This window comes from Balaenoptera ricei, chromosome 12, assembly GCF_028023285.1.
Source record: "Balaenoptera ricei isolate mBalRic1 chromosome 12, mBalRic1.hap2, whole genome shotgun sequence".
Taxonomy (NCBI): domain Eukaryota; kingdom Metazoa; phylum Chordata; class Mammalia; order Artiodactyla; family Balaenopteridae; genus Balaenoptera; species Balaenoptera ricei.
Genome location: NC_082650.1, coordinates 5,807,322 through 5,822,226, shown reverse-complemented (window position 1 = coordinate 5,822,226; position 14,905 = coordinate 5,807,322). Strand labels below are relative to the sequence as shown.

The window sequence follows — 14,905 nt, the reverse complement described above, 5'->3', positions numbered from 1 at the left end:
TTGCTGCTCCAGCTTTCATTTGATTTCCATTTGCATGGAATATCTTTTTTCATCCCCTCACTTTCAGTCTGTATGTGTCCCTAGGTCTGAAGTGGGTCTCTTGTAGACAGCATATATATGGGTCTTGTTTTTGTATCCATTCAGCTAGTCTATGTCTTTGATTGGAGCATTTAATCCGTTTATATTTAAGGTAGTTATCGATATGTGTGTTCCTATTACCATTTTCTTAATTGTTTTTGGTTTGTTATTGTAGGTGTTTTCCTTCTCTGGTGTTTCCTGCCTAGAGAAGTTCCCTTAGCATTTGTTGTAGAGCTGGTTTGGTGGTGCTGAAGTATCTTAGCTTTTGCTTGTCTGTAAAGGTTTTAATTTCTCCATTGAATCTGAATGAGATCCTTGCTGGGTAGAGTAATCTTGGTTGTAGGTTTTTCCCTTTCATCACTTTAAATATGTCCTGCCACTCCCTTCTGGCTTGCAAAGTTTCTGTTGAAAGATCAGCTGTTAACCTTGTGGGAATTCCCATGTATGTTATTTGTTGCTTTTCCCTTGCTGCTTTTAATATTTTTTGTTTGTGTTTAGTTTTTGGTAGTTTCACTAATATGTGTCTTGGCATGTTTCTCCTTGGATTTATCCTGTTTGGGACTCTCTGTACTTCCTGGACTTGATTGACTATTTCCTTTCCCATATTAGGGAAGTTTTCAACTATAATCTCCTCAAATATTTTCTCAGTGTCTTTTTTTTTCTCTTCTTCTTTTGGGACCGCTATAATTCGAATGTTGGTGTGTTTAATGTTGTCCCAGAGGTCTCTGAGACTGTCCTCAATTCTTTTCATTCTTTTTTCTTTATTCTGCCCTGTGGTAGTTATTTCCACTATTTTATCTTCCAGGTCACTTATGTGTCCTTCTGCCTCAGTTATTCTGCTATTGATTCCTTCTAGAGAATTTTAAATTTCGTTTATTGTGTTGTTCATCATTGTTTGTTTGCTCTTTAGTTCTTCTAGGTCCTTGTTAAACATTTCTTGTATTTTCTCTGTTCTATTTTCAAGATTTTGGATCATCTTTACTATCATTACTCTGAATTCGTTTTCAGGTCGACTGCCTATTTCCTCTTCATTTGTTTGGTCTGGTGGGTTTTTACCTTGCTCTTTCATCTGCTGTGTGTTTCTCTGTCTTCTCATTTTGCTCAACTTACTGTGTTTGGGGTCTCCTTTTCGCAGGCTGCAGGTTCATAGTTCCCGTTGTTTTTGATGTCTGTCCCCAGTGTCTAAGGTTGGTTCAGTGGGTTGTGTAGGCTTCCTGGTGGAGGGGACTGGTGCCTGTGTTTTGGTGGATGAGGCTGGATCTTCTCTTTCTGGTGGCCAGGACCACGTCCCATGGTGTGCTTTGGGGTGTCTGTGACCTTATTATGATTTTAGTCAGCCTCTCTGCTAATGGGTGGGCTTGTGTTCCTGTCTTGCTAGTTGTTTGGCATAGGTTGTCCAGTACTGTAGGTTGCTGGTCGTTGAGTGGAGCTGGCTCTTAGCGGTGAGATGAAGATCTCTGGGAGAGCTTTTGCCATTTGTTATTTTGTGGAGCTGGTGAGTCTCTGGGCACCAATGTCCTGCACTCGGCTCTCCCACCTCAGAGGCTCAGGCCTGACTCCCGGCCAGAGCACCAAGACCCTGTCAGCCACACGGCTCAGAAAAAAAGGGGGAAAAAAGAAAGAAAAAAAGTAAAATAAAATAAAGTTATTAACATAAAAAATTAGAAATAATTATTAAAAATAAAAAGTAATAAAAGAAGAAAGAAAGAAAGAAAGAGAGCAACAAAACCTAAAAACAAATTCACCTATGATAACAAGCCCTAAAAACTATTAAAAAAAAAAAAGATAGAACCCTAGGACAAATGGTAAAAGCAAAGGTATACAGACAAAATCACACAAAGAAGCATACACATACACACTCACAAAAAGAGAAAAAGGAAAATATATATATATATTAAAAAAAAGGAAGAGAGCAACCAAATCAATAAACAAATCTATCAATGGTAATAAGCTCTAAATACTAAACTAAGATAAACATAAAACCAGAAACAAATCAGATGCAGAAAGCAAGCCCCAAGTCTACAGTTGCTCCCAAAGTCCACCGCCTCAATTTTGGGATGATTCGTTGTCTATTTAGGTATTCAACAGATGCAGGGTACATCAGGTTGATTGTGGAGATTTAATCTGCTGCTCCTGAGGCTGCTGGGAGAGATTTCCCTTTCTCTTCTTTGTTTGCACAGCTCCCGGGGTTCAGCTTTGGATTTGGCCCTGCCTCTGTGTGTAGGTCACCTGAGGGCATCTTTTTACTGCCCAGGCAGGACCGGGTTAAAGAAGCAGCAGATTTGGGGGCTCTGGCTGCCTCAGGCTGGGGGGAGGGAGGGGTACGGAATGCGGGGCAAGCCTGTGGCGGCAGAGGCTGATGTGACGATGCAATAGCCTGAGGCGCCCTGTGTGTTCTCCCGGGGAAGTTATCCCTGGGTCATGGGACCCTGGCAGTGGCGGGCTGCACAGGCTCCTGGGAGGGGAGGTGTGGATAGTGACCTGTTCTTGCACACAGGCTTCTTGGTGGCTGCAGCAGCAGCCTTAGTGTCTCATGCCTGTCTCTGGTGTCTGCGCTGATAGCCGCGGCTCGCGCCCGTCTCTGGAGCTCGTTTAGGTGGTGCTCTGAATCCCCTCTCCTCACGCACCCCGAAATAATGGTCTCTTGCCTCTTAGGCAGTTCCAGGCTTTTTCCCGGACTCCCTCCCAGCTAGCTGTGGTGCACTAGCCCCCTTCAGGCTGTGTTCATGCAGCCAACCCCAGTCCTCTGCCTGGGATCTGACTTCCGAAGCCCGAGCCTCAGATCCCAGCTCCCACACACCCTGGTGGGTGAGCAGACAAGCCTCTCGGGCTGGTGAGTGCTGGTCAGCACCGATCCTCTCTGCGGGAATCTCTCAACTTTGCCCTCTGCACCCCTGTTGCTGCGCTCTTCTCCGTGGCTCCGAAGCTTCCCCCGCTGCCACCCCCCACCCCCTGTCTCTGCCAGTGAAGGGGCTTCCTAGTGTGTGGAAGCTTTCTCTCCTTCACAGCTCCCTCCCAGAGGTGCAGATCTCGTCCCTATTCTTTTGTCTCTGTTCTTCTTTTTTCTTTTGCCCTACCCAGGTACATGGGGAGTTTCTTGCCTTTTGGGAAGTCTGAGGTCTTCTGCCAGCATTCAGTAGGTGTTCTGTAGGAATTGTTCCACATGTAGATGTATTTTTGATGTATTTGTGGGGAGGGAGGTGATCTCCATGTCTTAATCCTCCGCCATCTTGAAGGTCCCCCCCTATACTTTTTTTTAACATAAGCATATCAAGGTATCTACTCTGACAGTTACACAATATAGTGTATCTCAGAAATTAATAGATGAATAAAAGGAGATTTAATTGGGTATTAAACACATGCTCTCTTCATTTGTTTATTCTGAGCATTCTTTCATCCATCACACACTTTGGAAGTTTGCGATTTATTAGGCGTAGTGGAAGTCGTTGGTGATAGTGTCCTTTGTACAATGTGTACAATTAGTCACAAGTGGAATGAAGTAAAAAGTAACTTAAAATAGTGCAAAATTCCCTGTATTTTTGAAACCATAAATCTAAATGCCTGCCCCACTGTAAGCCATAAAATTAGTAGAGAAAGTGTGCTTGAGAAATCAATTGGATAACAAAACCACTTTATCAAAAATCTAAATTTTATGTAATTAATGAATACACAGATTTTGTAATTTATTTTGCTTCATAAAATTATTTTATCAGCACAGAAATGTTCATCTGTCTCAATCTAAATCTGAGGAGAGTTTTATAACAGATGGAATATAAACATATTAAATCTATTTTTAATTGAAAGAGTAATGGAATATATAAAGGATATTTAAATATATAACTTCAGACTACACTTTAAAGAAAACAGGATCAAGTCCAGATTTTGACTAATAGAAAGCCACCTTTGTCACTTCAGCCATATTTTGGACCTTAGATTCTCTTGCTCTTCTTTTTAATTCTTATTTATTCAAATAGGACTTTAATACAAAATCAGTATAGTATGGAATGCTAAAAAAGAGGGGTGTGGGTATCATTTCCGTAACAAGAGTAAATGAGAGGAAGGACATAATGTGCTTTTGGAAACCCTAATGGTTCATAGCCTGTTGGTTAACATTGGTGAATCACTTCTTTCTCTTCTCCCACCACCTTGCCCCTAGTCCATATAGCGACGCCAATGCATTGTCTGGTTTGACTGGATTACTTTTGATGGACTTAAGCTAAAAACAAAGTTCAAAGCGAGGAGACCAAATTTGACTGCCTCGATGATCAGGGATTAAAATTTCAAACCTCTGCAGGTCCATGGGTAGGTGGTTGAGCTCGGTCAGGCAGCCAGACTAGAAATCAGGTGGGGTCGCTGGCGGGTTTAAAGCTTTTTATTTCATCGTGATTCTCATTTCCTGTGACCCTGGCCTGTCCCTTCCCATTCACCCATCTGGCTCCAACTATACTGGCTCCTTGATTTTCCAAGAACATAAGCCAGAGCCAGCCCTGGCCTTCACCAGGAATGCTTTCTCCCTAACTCTTGGTCAGGTTCCCACCTTCAGGTATATGGTCTGTCTGGCACATCAAAACAGCTGTCCTTTGTCATTCTTTTTAAAATGGCACCCCTCCCTGTTCCCCATGCTTCAGGTAAAGCAGGGGACTAAGAAAGACCTTCTGTCTGTGGATCTCTATACCATCCACATTTTTTAAGACAGGAAAGATAAAAGGATGGTAATCTAGATGAAAGTGTGAGAGTTGTGTTGGGGTTAGGGGAACATAGAGGTCCTATATTAAAACAACTTTTACTTATGAAGCATATAGTTATTTGGGCAGCTTTGTTGGAGGGGGCAACTGAGGAGATGAAGTTGGGGAGAAAGGATCAAAACACCTAAAGCATCCTCTGTAGCTGCCACTGACACCTTCTCACTGCCCTTGCTTCCAACATACTCATTCTCATCTCTCCTTTACTTATTCATTAACTTACTCATTTATTCAAAAAACATTCATTAAGCACCTTTGTTTCTGTCACTAGTTCCAATGATCCCTTCTGCCTTATTTTTAAACTGCTTTATTTTGTCTTATTCTGCTGACTATTAAAACTTACATGTTCTGTGTTAATCTCATTAGAGGACTGCTTATTGTTCTTCTAAAGTAAATATCATTCATTGCTTGAACCTAAAAGAGTGTGACTTTAATGCGTAATCGTGGGCAGGTAGGGTTTAGAGAATTAGAGAGAAGTAGGGCAACAGGGTCTTTCAACTGCCCTCTTTAGAGCTGGCACATACACTACTATTTATTCCATCTAAGATAGGCCTTCATAATTAAAAGTTAATGGAGTTAATTTATACTTTGCTTTTCACTGTTTTATTATATTTCATTCAATAAGTACTTATTGAGTGTCTACAAATTACCAGGCACTGATTGGGTGCTGGGCATACAGCATCTAAACCGTTGTCCATTGAATATGATGAAATGGTATTTTAAAATAATAGACATTTTAGTTGTCGGATATTTTAACTCAGAATACCACATGATGATATTCTTGGGCATTAGAAAAACTGAAAATTTTATTTTTTTTCTTTGATTAAACTTTCTGCATTATTAAAAGATGGGTTTTAGAGAAAAATAAATCTATTTAAGAAAAGAAAATTTTTAGTCAATCATTTTAATAACTAATTGTAAAATCTAAATATGTCATATCAGTATTCTGACCTATATGGGCTGGTTGCTTCTAAATTTCATTATTGATAGTTGAATGAAACTGAACAAAATTTTTGCTGTATTTGGTTTAATATTATTTTGAATATCAGCATGTGTTACTAGCATTTACAAATTCTAAAAAACTTTCACCACATCTATTACATTCTTTAGTTCCTTCTGGGATTTGCTGCTTAAAGGAAAGTGAGAACAATGTAGCTCACATTATTCTAATAAATTAACATCTGTGAAGGGCAAGCTTCTGCATAAATTTTTCTCATCATAGGAGGAAGTACATAGAATGATGCATCATGTGCTGTGGTTTTAGTATTTAAATATTTTTTCTCTTAGGAACTGCACCTCTAGCTTCTGCACATGAAAACTATTTTTAAGGTTTTTTTAAAATTTTTAATTTTTTTGCTCAGATAAATATAGATGATTCCAAATAAACTATTTGTTTGGCAATAGTCTTCTTTTCTACACATGAAAATCAGTGATTTGTAATTCTAATAGCTTTTCAAGTAATTACTTATTTTTTAAAAATCATTTTGTATGATTTCAGAAATGAAGATTTAATCAACATTTGATTATAATCCAATTCCTCTTACTAGAGCTTTCTCACTTTATTCAGGCATGGGTTCAGGATTTTAAATATTTCCCCCATGGACTACTGGTAATGTGTTGAATTTCTTGTGATTCCCAAAAGAATGTATTCTACAGCCTCGCTCTCACTAGTTTCAAGATTAATTAGCTTTCTTTGTTGCCTAACCAGAGCCAGTTTGCCAGCCCTCTGGGGTCTTGGAAATTGCTCCTACTTCAGTACTTGGGTAATGTGACTTCCAGTAGCACCAGGACTTCTGGCATGGTTGGATTGATGGTCTTTCTTTAACTGCATCATTCTTGAGAAGATAACATCAACACTTATTCTCACTTTTGATATCTGGAGCTCTTCTAGTCCCCTTGGTGTTTTCAGATTTGTTTGTGAAGTTTTTTTATGGAATTGGAGCACTCTCTTTGTCTTCTTTTAAAAAATATGTTATTCTTCTTTTAAAAAATATGTTAAAATTATTTTTAAAATATTAGGAAATAATGAACTTTTCCCCATAAAACAGTTTTATTTGTACTAATGACTTTTTTTATAAGTATAGTATTGATACAATCTTATTGCTGTTCTTTAAAAAATGGTAAAATATACATAACATAAAATTTTCCACCTTAACTATTTTTAAGTGTATAGTTCAGTAGTGTGTAGCTGAGGCACATTTTTAGCTCTTCCCTCTAAGGGTTTTTTGGTTGGGCTTGAGAATTAAATTGACATAAGACAGATTAACAGGAGAGAAGTAAAACAAATTTATATAAGTTTTACGTGATATGGCAGCCCTCATAAGGAATAAAGACCTAAGGAAATGGTGGAGCCTCATGCTTTTATAGTAGGTTGAACAAAGAGAGGAAAGTGTGGAAAAGTAATTAAACTATGTGAGAAGGCTAAAGGAGGATATGAATTATTTTAACAAGGTCTGTTTGAATAGAATTCTGTCATTCTCAACTTCTTGTCCTTGATGATAAGAATCTTACTTACCTGTACTAGGAGGACCTCTTTCATGTGGGAATTTCATCACCTGCTTTTAAGAAAAAGAAGGAAATTCAGAGTGTTTTTCCTGCATTTGCTATTTTTCAAGTACCTTTAGCTCAAAATAATCCTTATGCCAAAGGGGCATATTTTGGGATGGCATATTCTGCCACCCTTCAGGTGTTAAGTACATCCACATTGTTGCACAACTGATCTCCAGAATCCTTTCATCTTGCAAAACTAAAACTCTATGCCCATAAGACCTCTTTCCATTCCTTCAGCTCCCCCAGCCCCTGGCAACCATCATTCTAATTTCTGTTTCAATGGGGAAAAAATGGATTTTAGAAGAGATTTAATAAATATGTTAAGTACATAGTTAGATTTATTTCGTCATTTATATAGGTGTAAGGGAAGAAAAATACCTTCCTCCTACCCTCTTAGGTTTAGTAACTGAGGAATGCGAATTAAACTGACAGAAGACAGATTAACAGAAGAAAAGATTTATTTTATATACACACAGGGGAGCCTCACAGAAGGAAGTGAAAACCTCAAAGAGGCTGTCAGATAATAAACGCATGCATAAAAGGTTATAAAACCTTTAAAGATGATATAATTTGTTTTAGGCCAGTTGAATTATGTAGCTGCCATTTTCCAAATATTCTGTTTAATATCTCTTAGACCTATGCACATATGTGTATTTGTGTATGTTTGTATTCAATTTACACTTCTACCAACAATGATCTTTTTTCTCATATCCTTAATAAATCTTGGAATTGTTCGATTTTTAAGAAAATTTTAATAATTGTGAAAAGTACCTAAGTAGGCCTCGAGATTTTTGGCCCTACTACCAACATTTGCCAAAAAGCCTTAGAGCAACTGTACCACATCAGACTGGAAGTTCTATATCTATACAGGCCTTTTTACTAAATATGATTTGTGTGTTACTTTGTGACAGCTTGAAACCCAGAAGCAGTGATTTCATGTTAAGGAGTATGATGAAGGCTTTTCATATCCTAATGCTAATCCAAAATTGAATTCAAATGTAATACTTAGTAATACATTTTGAATGAAAAGGGGTCTGCTTGGTTTACATAACAGATTAAATCTTCTTTATTTTGGTACATTAATTTAAAATAAACATAAAGAATAACTTAAATGTATATGCTTATTTATATTGTTTTCTATATTTCTTGGTATAATTCAGCTTTGTTTCAAGGACTTTCCCTGATGTTTATTTGGTTTCTTTTTTCATTTTCCCATTTCCTTCCATTGTTTGAGGTTTGGAGTAAATTATCCAAGCTAAACTATATCATTTTTCATTATCCGAGCATATTTTTCTGATGATGAATATAGTTTAGAAATGGCTTATTTGATAAAACAATATTTCATCAGTCATTCCTATCTGAATCAATGTGCAAAGTATACATGAAATATTAAAAAAAGAATCTTTACATTAAATTCTCTTCACCGTTTGTCATCCTTTCATTATTGTTTATAAAGCAAATCCCATTCCTAAACTTAAGATACAATATAATCTGATCTTTGCCTACTCTTTTTGTTGCTATCTGTAACTTAGTAATACACAACTAAGCACTGTCTTGAGTCATTAGACCAGACTAAGACTAGGAAATCATCCTTTGATATACACCTTTAACACATAAGAAGATAAACAAATCAAAAAACAGTAAAATGAACACCAGGTAAAAATATTTGCAAATAATTTATTAACCATAAATGTATTTTACAATATTTATTTAATTATATATCTTAAAATATGTGTTTGATCGTACATCTTGACAATCAAGAAAATCAAGGATTTAAGAAATTCTGTACTAAGCAGAGAAAATCTGGGTGTTTTCTGCTTTGTGGTATTATGTGTTACACTTTTCAGTCTCTGCTGCCATCAAAGTTAGATTGTCAAGTTCAGACGCTTGTCATTGAGGAAAAGAAAGCGTGGGTCTTGCAATCTTACACTGGACAAATTTCAACAAAAATAGCAATTCACTGCTACTTTTCAACTCTTTTAAATTATTCCATTACAGATTTTAATAAAAAGTCTCCTGCTATTTGTATTCTTTAGTAAAATTCCTCTTTACAATATAAAAAAAAAGATGATTCGAAATAACATATACATTTTCTTCCCCTCTTCTTCTTTTTTTTCTTCAGTTGTACATCCCACATCCTGTTCTATTTTATTTTGCTTTATTGTTATGAAATACTTTCCTCTCCTAAATCTTGAATTCTGATATATTGTCTTAAGGTTACAATCCTTCATTTCTGTTGTTCATCTTAAAACAGTTATTTCTTCTATTTTGTCCAGGTTTATAGTTATTTTTAATGTGAAGGTTAGTTCTGTACCAATGACTCCATCAAGGCTAGAAGAAGAAGTCCCTCTTGGTATTATTATTATTTTTTGTGTACAGTTTTAATTATTTCTCGTGAAAGCAGTCTCTTCTATTAATCCAACCTGAGAGTCTTTGCCTGTTATTGTGGAGTCATAAAGCTGATATGCTCTCCAATCAAATAATCCCATTTCCTGGTCACTATAGGAAATGAAATAATGAAGGTAAACTCTATGGGAAGATGTTCATTTTTATAATGAACACTTGAAAGCAATCTAAATATCCACAAGTGAAAAATAGTTAATTAAATCATAATACATTCACTTGATGAGATATTATACTTCAATTTTTTGAACTAACAATGTAGTGAAAATATTTATTATACAGTGCTGAATTAAAAAACAAAAAACTCTGAATATAAAATGGTATATTCTAGAATTAAAACTATGGAAAACATATTCACATATCAAAACAGTGAGCAAGAATACCCCAGTTTGCAAAATCCACTGTTTCAGTACAAGGAGAAAGTATCATCTTTTTTAGGGGGGGTTGGGCAGGAAGGAGGAATTTCCATACTTTTAGGCAAAGTTCATTACTTATACAATTAAAAATAATTTTTACTATAAAGATGAAATATATGATAAATTTTTCAAATAGATATTAGATGTATATATTGTTCTAAATCCTGCTATGATCAACATGCACTTAACTTTTCTGTTATCTTAAGAAAATGTCACCTTTAACTTTTCTGACATCAGATCCCTGCAAACTCATGCCAGTACTCTTTCTCAGAGGCTTAGAACTTTAACCTATATGCTCCTCTTAGCTTCCTTCAAATTATTTTCTTGAATTCCATGTTTACAGTTTAATAGAAAGGTGTTAATTTACCTCCAGCTGCTAAAATTAATTGCCAGTTTGCTTCTTTCAATCTTTGCATTTTAATTTACATGTTATCACACACTACCTAATGTTTCATATCCTGTTTTACTAAATATCATGTTATGATTATTTCCCAGTATCAATAATGATATAGTCCCTGTGTCCTCAAGACATCAGATGCCAAGACTAGGATAAACATGCAAGAAATGTATGAGAATAGCACTCTGTGAGAGAAAGGAGGGAGCTGAGGAGGGGAGGGGGGGATGACAGATGGAAGCCCTCAGACTGCACTGCAGCTCTAAGGAGAGCTGGGCAAGGTGGTCAGGGGTCCTTGAGCCACAGTCACCTCTTTGAGAGTCCTGCAGCTCCAGGAATGGGCTTGTCTAGTGTCCCTGCCACCCTTAGTCATTGGCTGGAAACAGCCTGTGGTCAACTTGGCTTCTGCTGGAATGCAATGATAGGTTGCAGAGTACAGCAGCTGGGTCCAGCGATCAATCACATTCCCTACTATCCGAGATCTGAGAGGCACATTCTCATGCCCTCAACACTTTACAAAAATAATTTCTAATGCTGCATAATATTCAATCTTAAAGCTATGTCATATTAAATGTATTTCTTTTGAGTAAACCAGAAATCTAGAAATCTTCCCTGACAGCTCTTTCTCCTTACCTCCATAGCCAATTCATCACCAAGCCATGCTGATTTTATCTCTTAAATACCTCTTAACTGTGACCTTTTATCTTCGTCTTCAGTACCAAGACTCTAATAACTCCATTCCCATCTTTTACCTTAGCGTGACCTATGTCCACGCTGTCCCCCTCCAATCACTACTCCACCATGTTGCCAGGTAACCTTGGACAAAAAGAACCTTATCCAGCCATACCCAACTGTACCCCTTTCAAGTCCACCGATTCTCTTAGGAGGGTGCAAAGTGAACTCAGTATTTTCTGTAGTGCGTCAGTTCACACCACACTCCCCATTGCTCTCTGTGCCCCCTCCACTGACCACCTTTCAGTTTACACACGAGCCGTGGTTCCTCCCAGCACAGACTTCATACATGCTCTTCCTTCTCCTGGAATGCTCTGTATCTCCCTCTTTGTCAATAAATTATGCACAGCTCAGACCACAGCTCAAGAGTCACTTATTCACAGATCCCTTCCTTGACATTTCTGATGATGCCAAAGCTCTTGGTGATGAGCTCTTGGAGCACCATGTTCCTCATCTTTATAGCATTTATTATAGCTTAAGCTTTCCGTTTTTTTTCATAATTACTGATTGCTACACTTTATAATACTCTGAATATCCCACTATACTCTATACTATGAGGGCAGGGTCCCCTGTTTATTTTTGCTCACCAACAATTTCTAGCACTTAGGACAACCCTTAGAACAAAGTAAATATTTGTTGTTGAATGAAAAATTGGGCTCAGCGTAAAGGTGTAAGCTAAGACATTGACATGGGAACAGTTATAGCTTAAGAATGGATGTGGTCCCCAATCTAAGAAGAGAAGAGAATAAAAACCACCCAGATATAGTACCAACATCCTGCTTTCAGGTAGGCATGTTAAAGCATCTTTGGAGGCATAAAGGGGCCCACATCAGCTTGCATGTGAAGAATCACAAGTAGTTCTGAGCCACTTGAATTAGGAAGATAATTTGGAAAGGGACTAATGATGAGGGTAGATGTAAAGAGAAACCTGACCATGAACTATTTTTTTTGGAAGTATTAATTTATAATGTTGTGTTAGTTTCAAGTGTACAGCAAAGTGATTCAGATATATATATATATATATATATATATATATATATATATATATATATACATATACATTTACACACACACACACACACACACACATATATCCTTTTTCAGATTCTTTTCCTTTATAGGTTATTACAAGATACTGAATATAGTACCCTGTGCTATAGAGTAGGTCCTTGTTGTTTATCTATTTTATATATAGTAGTGTGTATCTGTTAATCCCAAACTCCTAATTTATCCCTCCCTCACCCCCTTTCCCCTTTGGTGACCGTAATTTTTTTGTGTGTGTGTGTGTGACCGTAATTTTGTTTTCTATGTCTGTGAGCCTGTGTTTTGTAAATAAGTTCATTTGTATCATATTTTAGATTCGACATATAAGTGATATCATATATTTGTCTTTCTCTGTCTGACTTACTTCACTTAGTATGACAATCTCTATGTCTATCTGTGTTGCTATAAATGACATTATTTCATTCTTTTTTATGGCTGAGTAATATTCCATTGTGTGTGTGTATATGCATATATATATATATACCACATCTTTATCCATTCATCTATCAATGGACATTTAGTTTGCTTCCATGTCTTGGCTATTATAAATAGTGCTGCTGTGAACATTGGGGTACATGTATCTTTTTGAATTAGAGTTTTCTCTGTATGAAGCATTCTATGTACAAATTGAATAATTTGGACTCTATGTGGAAAGCTATTGAGAAGCACTAAAAGGGTTTAAGGAGAGAGAGACCTGAGCAGTTTTGCCTTCTGGAAAGATCGTTTCATCAGGAATAGGTAGGAGAAGTTGGAGGGCCCAGCTGGAGCCATGAAGCCCCATTTGGGTAGTTTTCAGTAACGCAGGTGGGAAGGAGGAGAGCTTGAACTAGAATGGTGGCAGTAGTGAGACTAGGAAGCAAACGGAGGGTACAGATGAAAGGCTATTAAAGAGTTAGCATCTGCAGCACCCAGTCTGTTATTGCACGAAGTGGGCAAGCTGTTGGTAGGTCAAGGAGGGTGAGGTCAGGGAACAGGCCTTTGGATTTGGGAAGCAGTCAGATCTCACTATGAGCAACGAATTAACTTCTGCCTTCCCCCAAATAGCACTAGCAGGGAAGCACAATTACTTCTTTACCTTTTATAGACGTTTGTTCTGTAGCTTTGGGAAGGACATAGAATCAGGAAGGGGAAAGAGAACATCCCTGTGGCCAGTTGGTCAGGAGAGCTAAGCCTGGGATCAGTGATATCATGGGGAGCACAGCAGGGCACAGACGCACATTGAAAACATCGCAAAATGCCTGGTATTCTCCTTCTGGACGAATAACGTGCTTCTCGAAATCTACCAAAATACATTTATAATCAGTACTTTGCCCTGTAAAAGGATATCAAGAAAAGCATTGGAAAAATACTTAGAATATCCTCTTTCTGACTTTCAAATCAAGGTAACCACCTTTATTCCTACAAAGGCTTCCTTAAGCCAATTTTTATGAATAAGGGGAATTTTGAAATCTCCTTATCTCCATTCTTTGTGACTTTATTTAAGATTCATGGATGATAGCTATGTTGCCTTAGTGTAATTTAAGGCTTAATCTGTGTCCAATGAATTGGATAATAATCACTTACTGAATTTGCACTATGTGCCAGGCAACGTACTAGGTGCTAGAAATACAGGTAGTGAACACAGAATGGTCTTTGCCTTCTAAAGTTGAGTGACTTGGGGAAAAGAACCCACGTGCAAAAAAGAAAAAACAAAAAGAAGAGGAAAGAAAAGAACAAGAATACACATCTTAACAGAAATATAAAAATCCAAATGCTATGAAAACATAAAGTGCAACTTTGGGGAAATCAAGTTGATGCCAAATAGGAACTAGAAGTTTGCCAAGTTTGCAGAGAGAAAAACGAGAGAAAGGTTTGGAGGAAGGAATACAGGCAAAAGAGACAGTGTTTATAGATGTACCAAAATATCTAAGAAATTGACATTATCGGAGAACAAGTAAACTTAATGCCTTGGCAATGGGAAAAGTGGGAAAGGGTTGAAAAAGGACCCATTTAGAAAATTGTTAAGCCTTAATTTAATACGCACACACACACGCACAGAGGAATGGGATATCACACAGATATATACATGTACAATAAGGTATGAGGACAGGGGAGAGAGAAAACAGCAGAAAAGAGTAAATCATCTTGAAGTTCCATTCAAAGTTCCGCAGTTGTAGTCAGTCCCCAGTTCTATCCATGTCTCTGGTTATCAAACTGTCCTTATTCTTCTTGATTTGCTCTATGCATTCACTTTTGTCATCTTTCTAAAATTGTGAAGATTATGGAAAACTACACTTTAGTATCTGCAATGATTAAAACAACAGAAGTTTAGAACTATAACTTATAAATGTTAGGTTATTAAAATATCTAAATAATTAAGGTAGATTTAAGATACATCAAAGGGAAAAGGCATACTTTCTGTTTACTATATAAAAGTAAATAATAGCTCATCAATATTCTTAGTAAGAGAAAAACATACAAAACTATACTACCAGGTACAAAATCTTGGGTAAATTACTTAACCTCTCCGTGAGTTCAGTTTCCTTATCCATATCTACATGTCTACC

The 14,905-nt window shown here is 37.1% G+C and overlaps 1 protein-coding gene across 1 annotated transcript in view; it reads left to right on the top strand.

The window, feature by feature from the left end:
• PACRG (parkin coregulated) overlaps nt 1–14,905 on the top strand; it is a 513,624-nt gene that overhangs the window by 105,655 nt on the left and 393,064 nt on the right. The gene's annotated exons all lie outside the window — the stretch shown is intronic.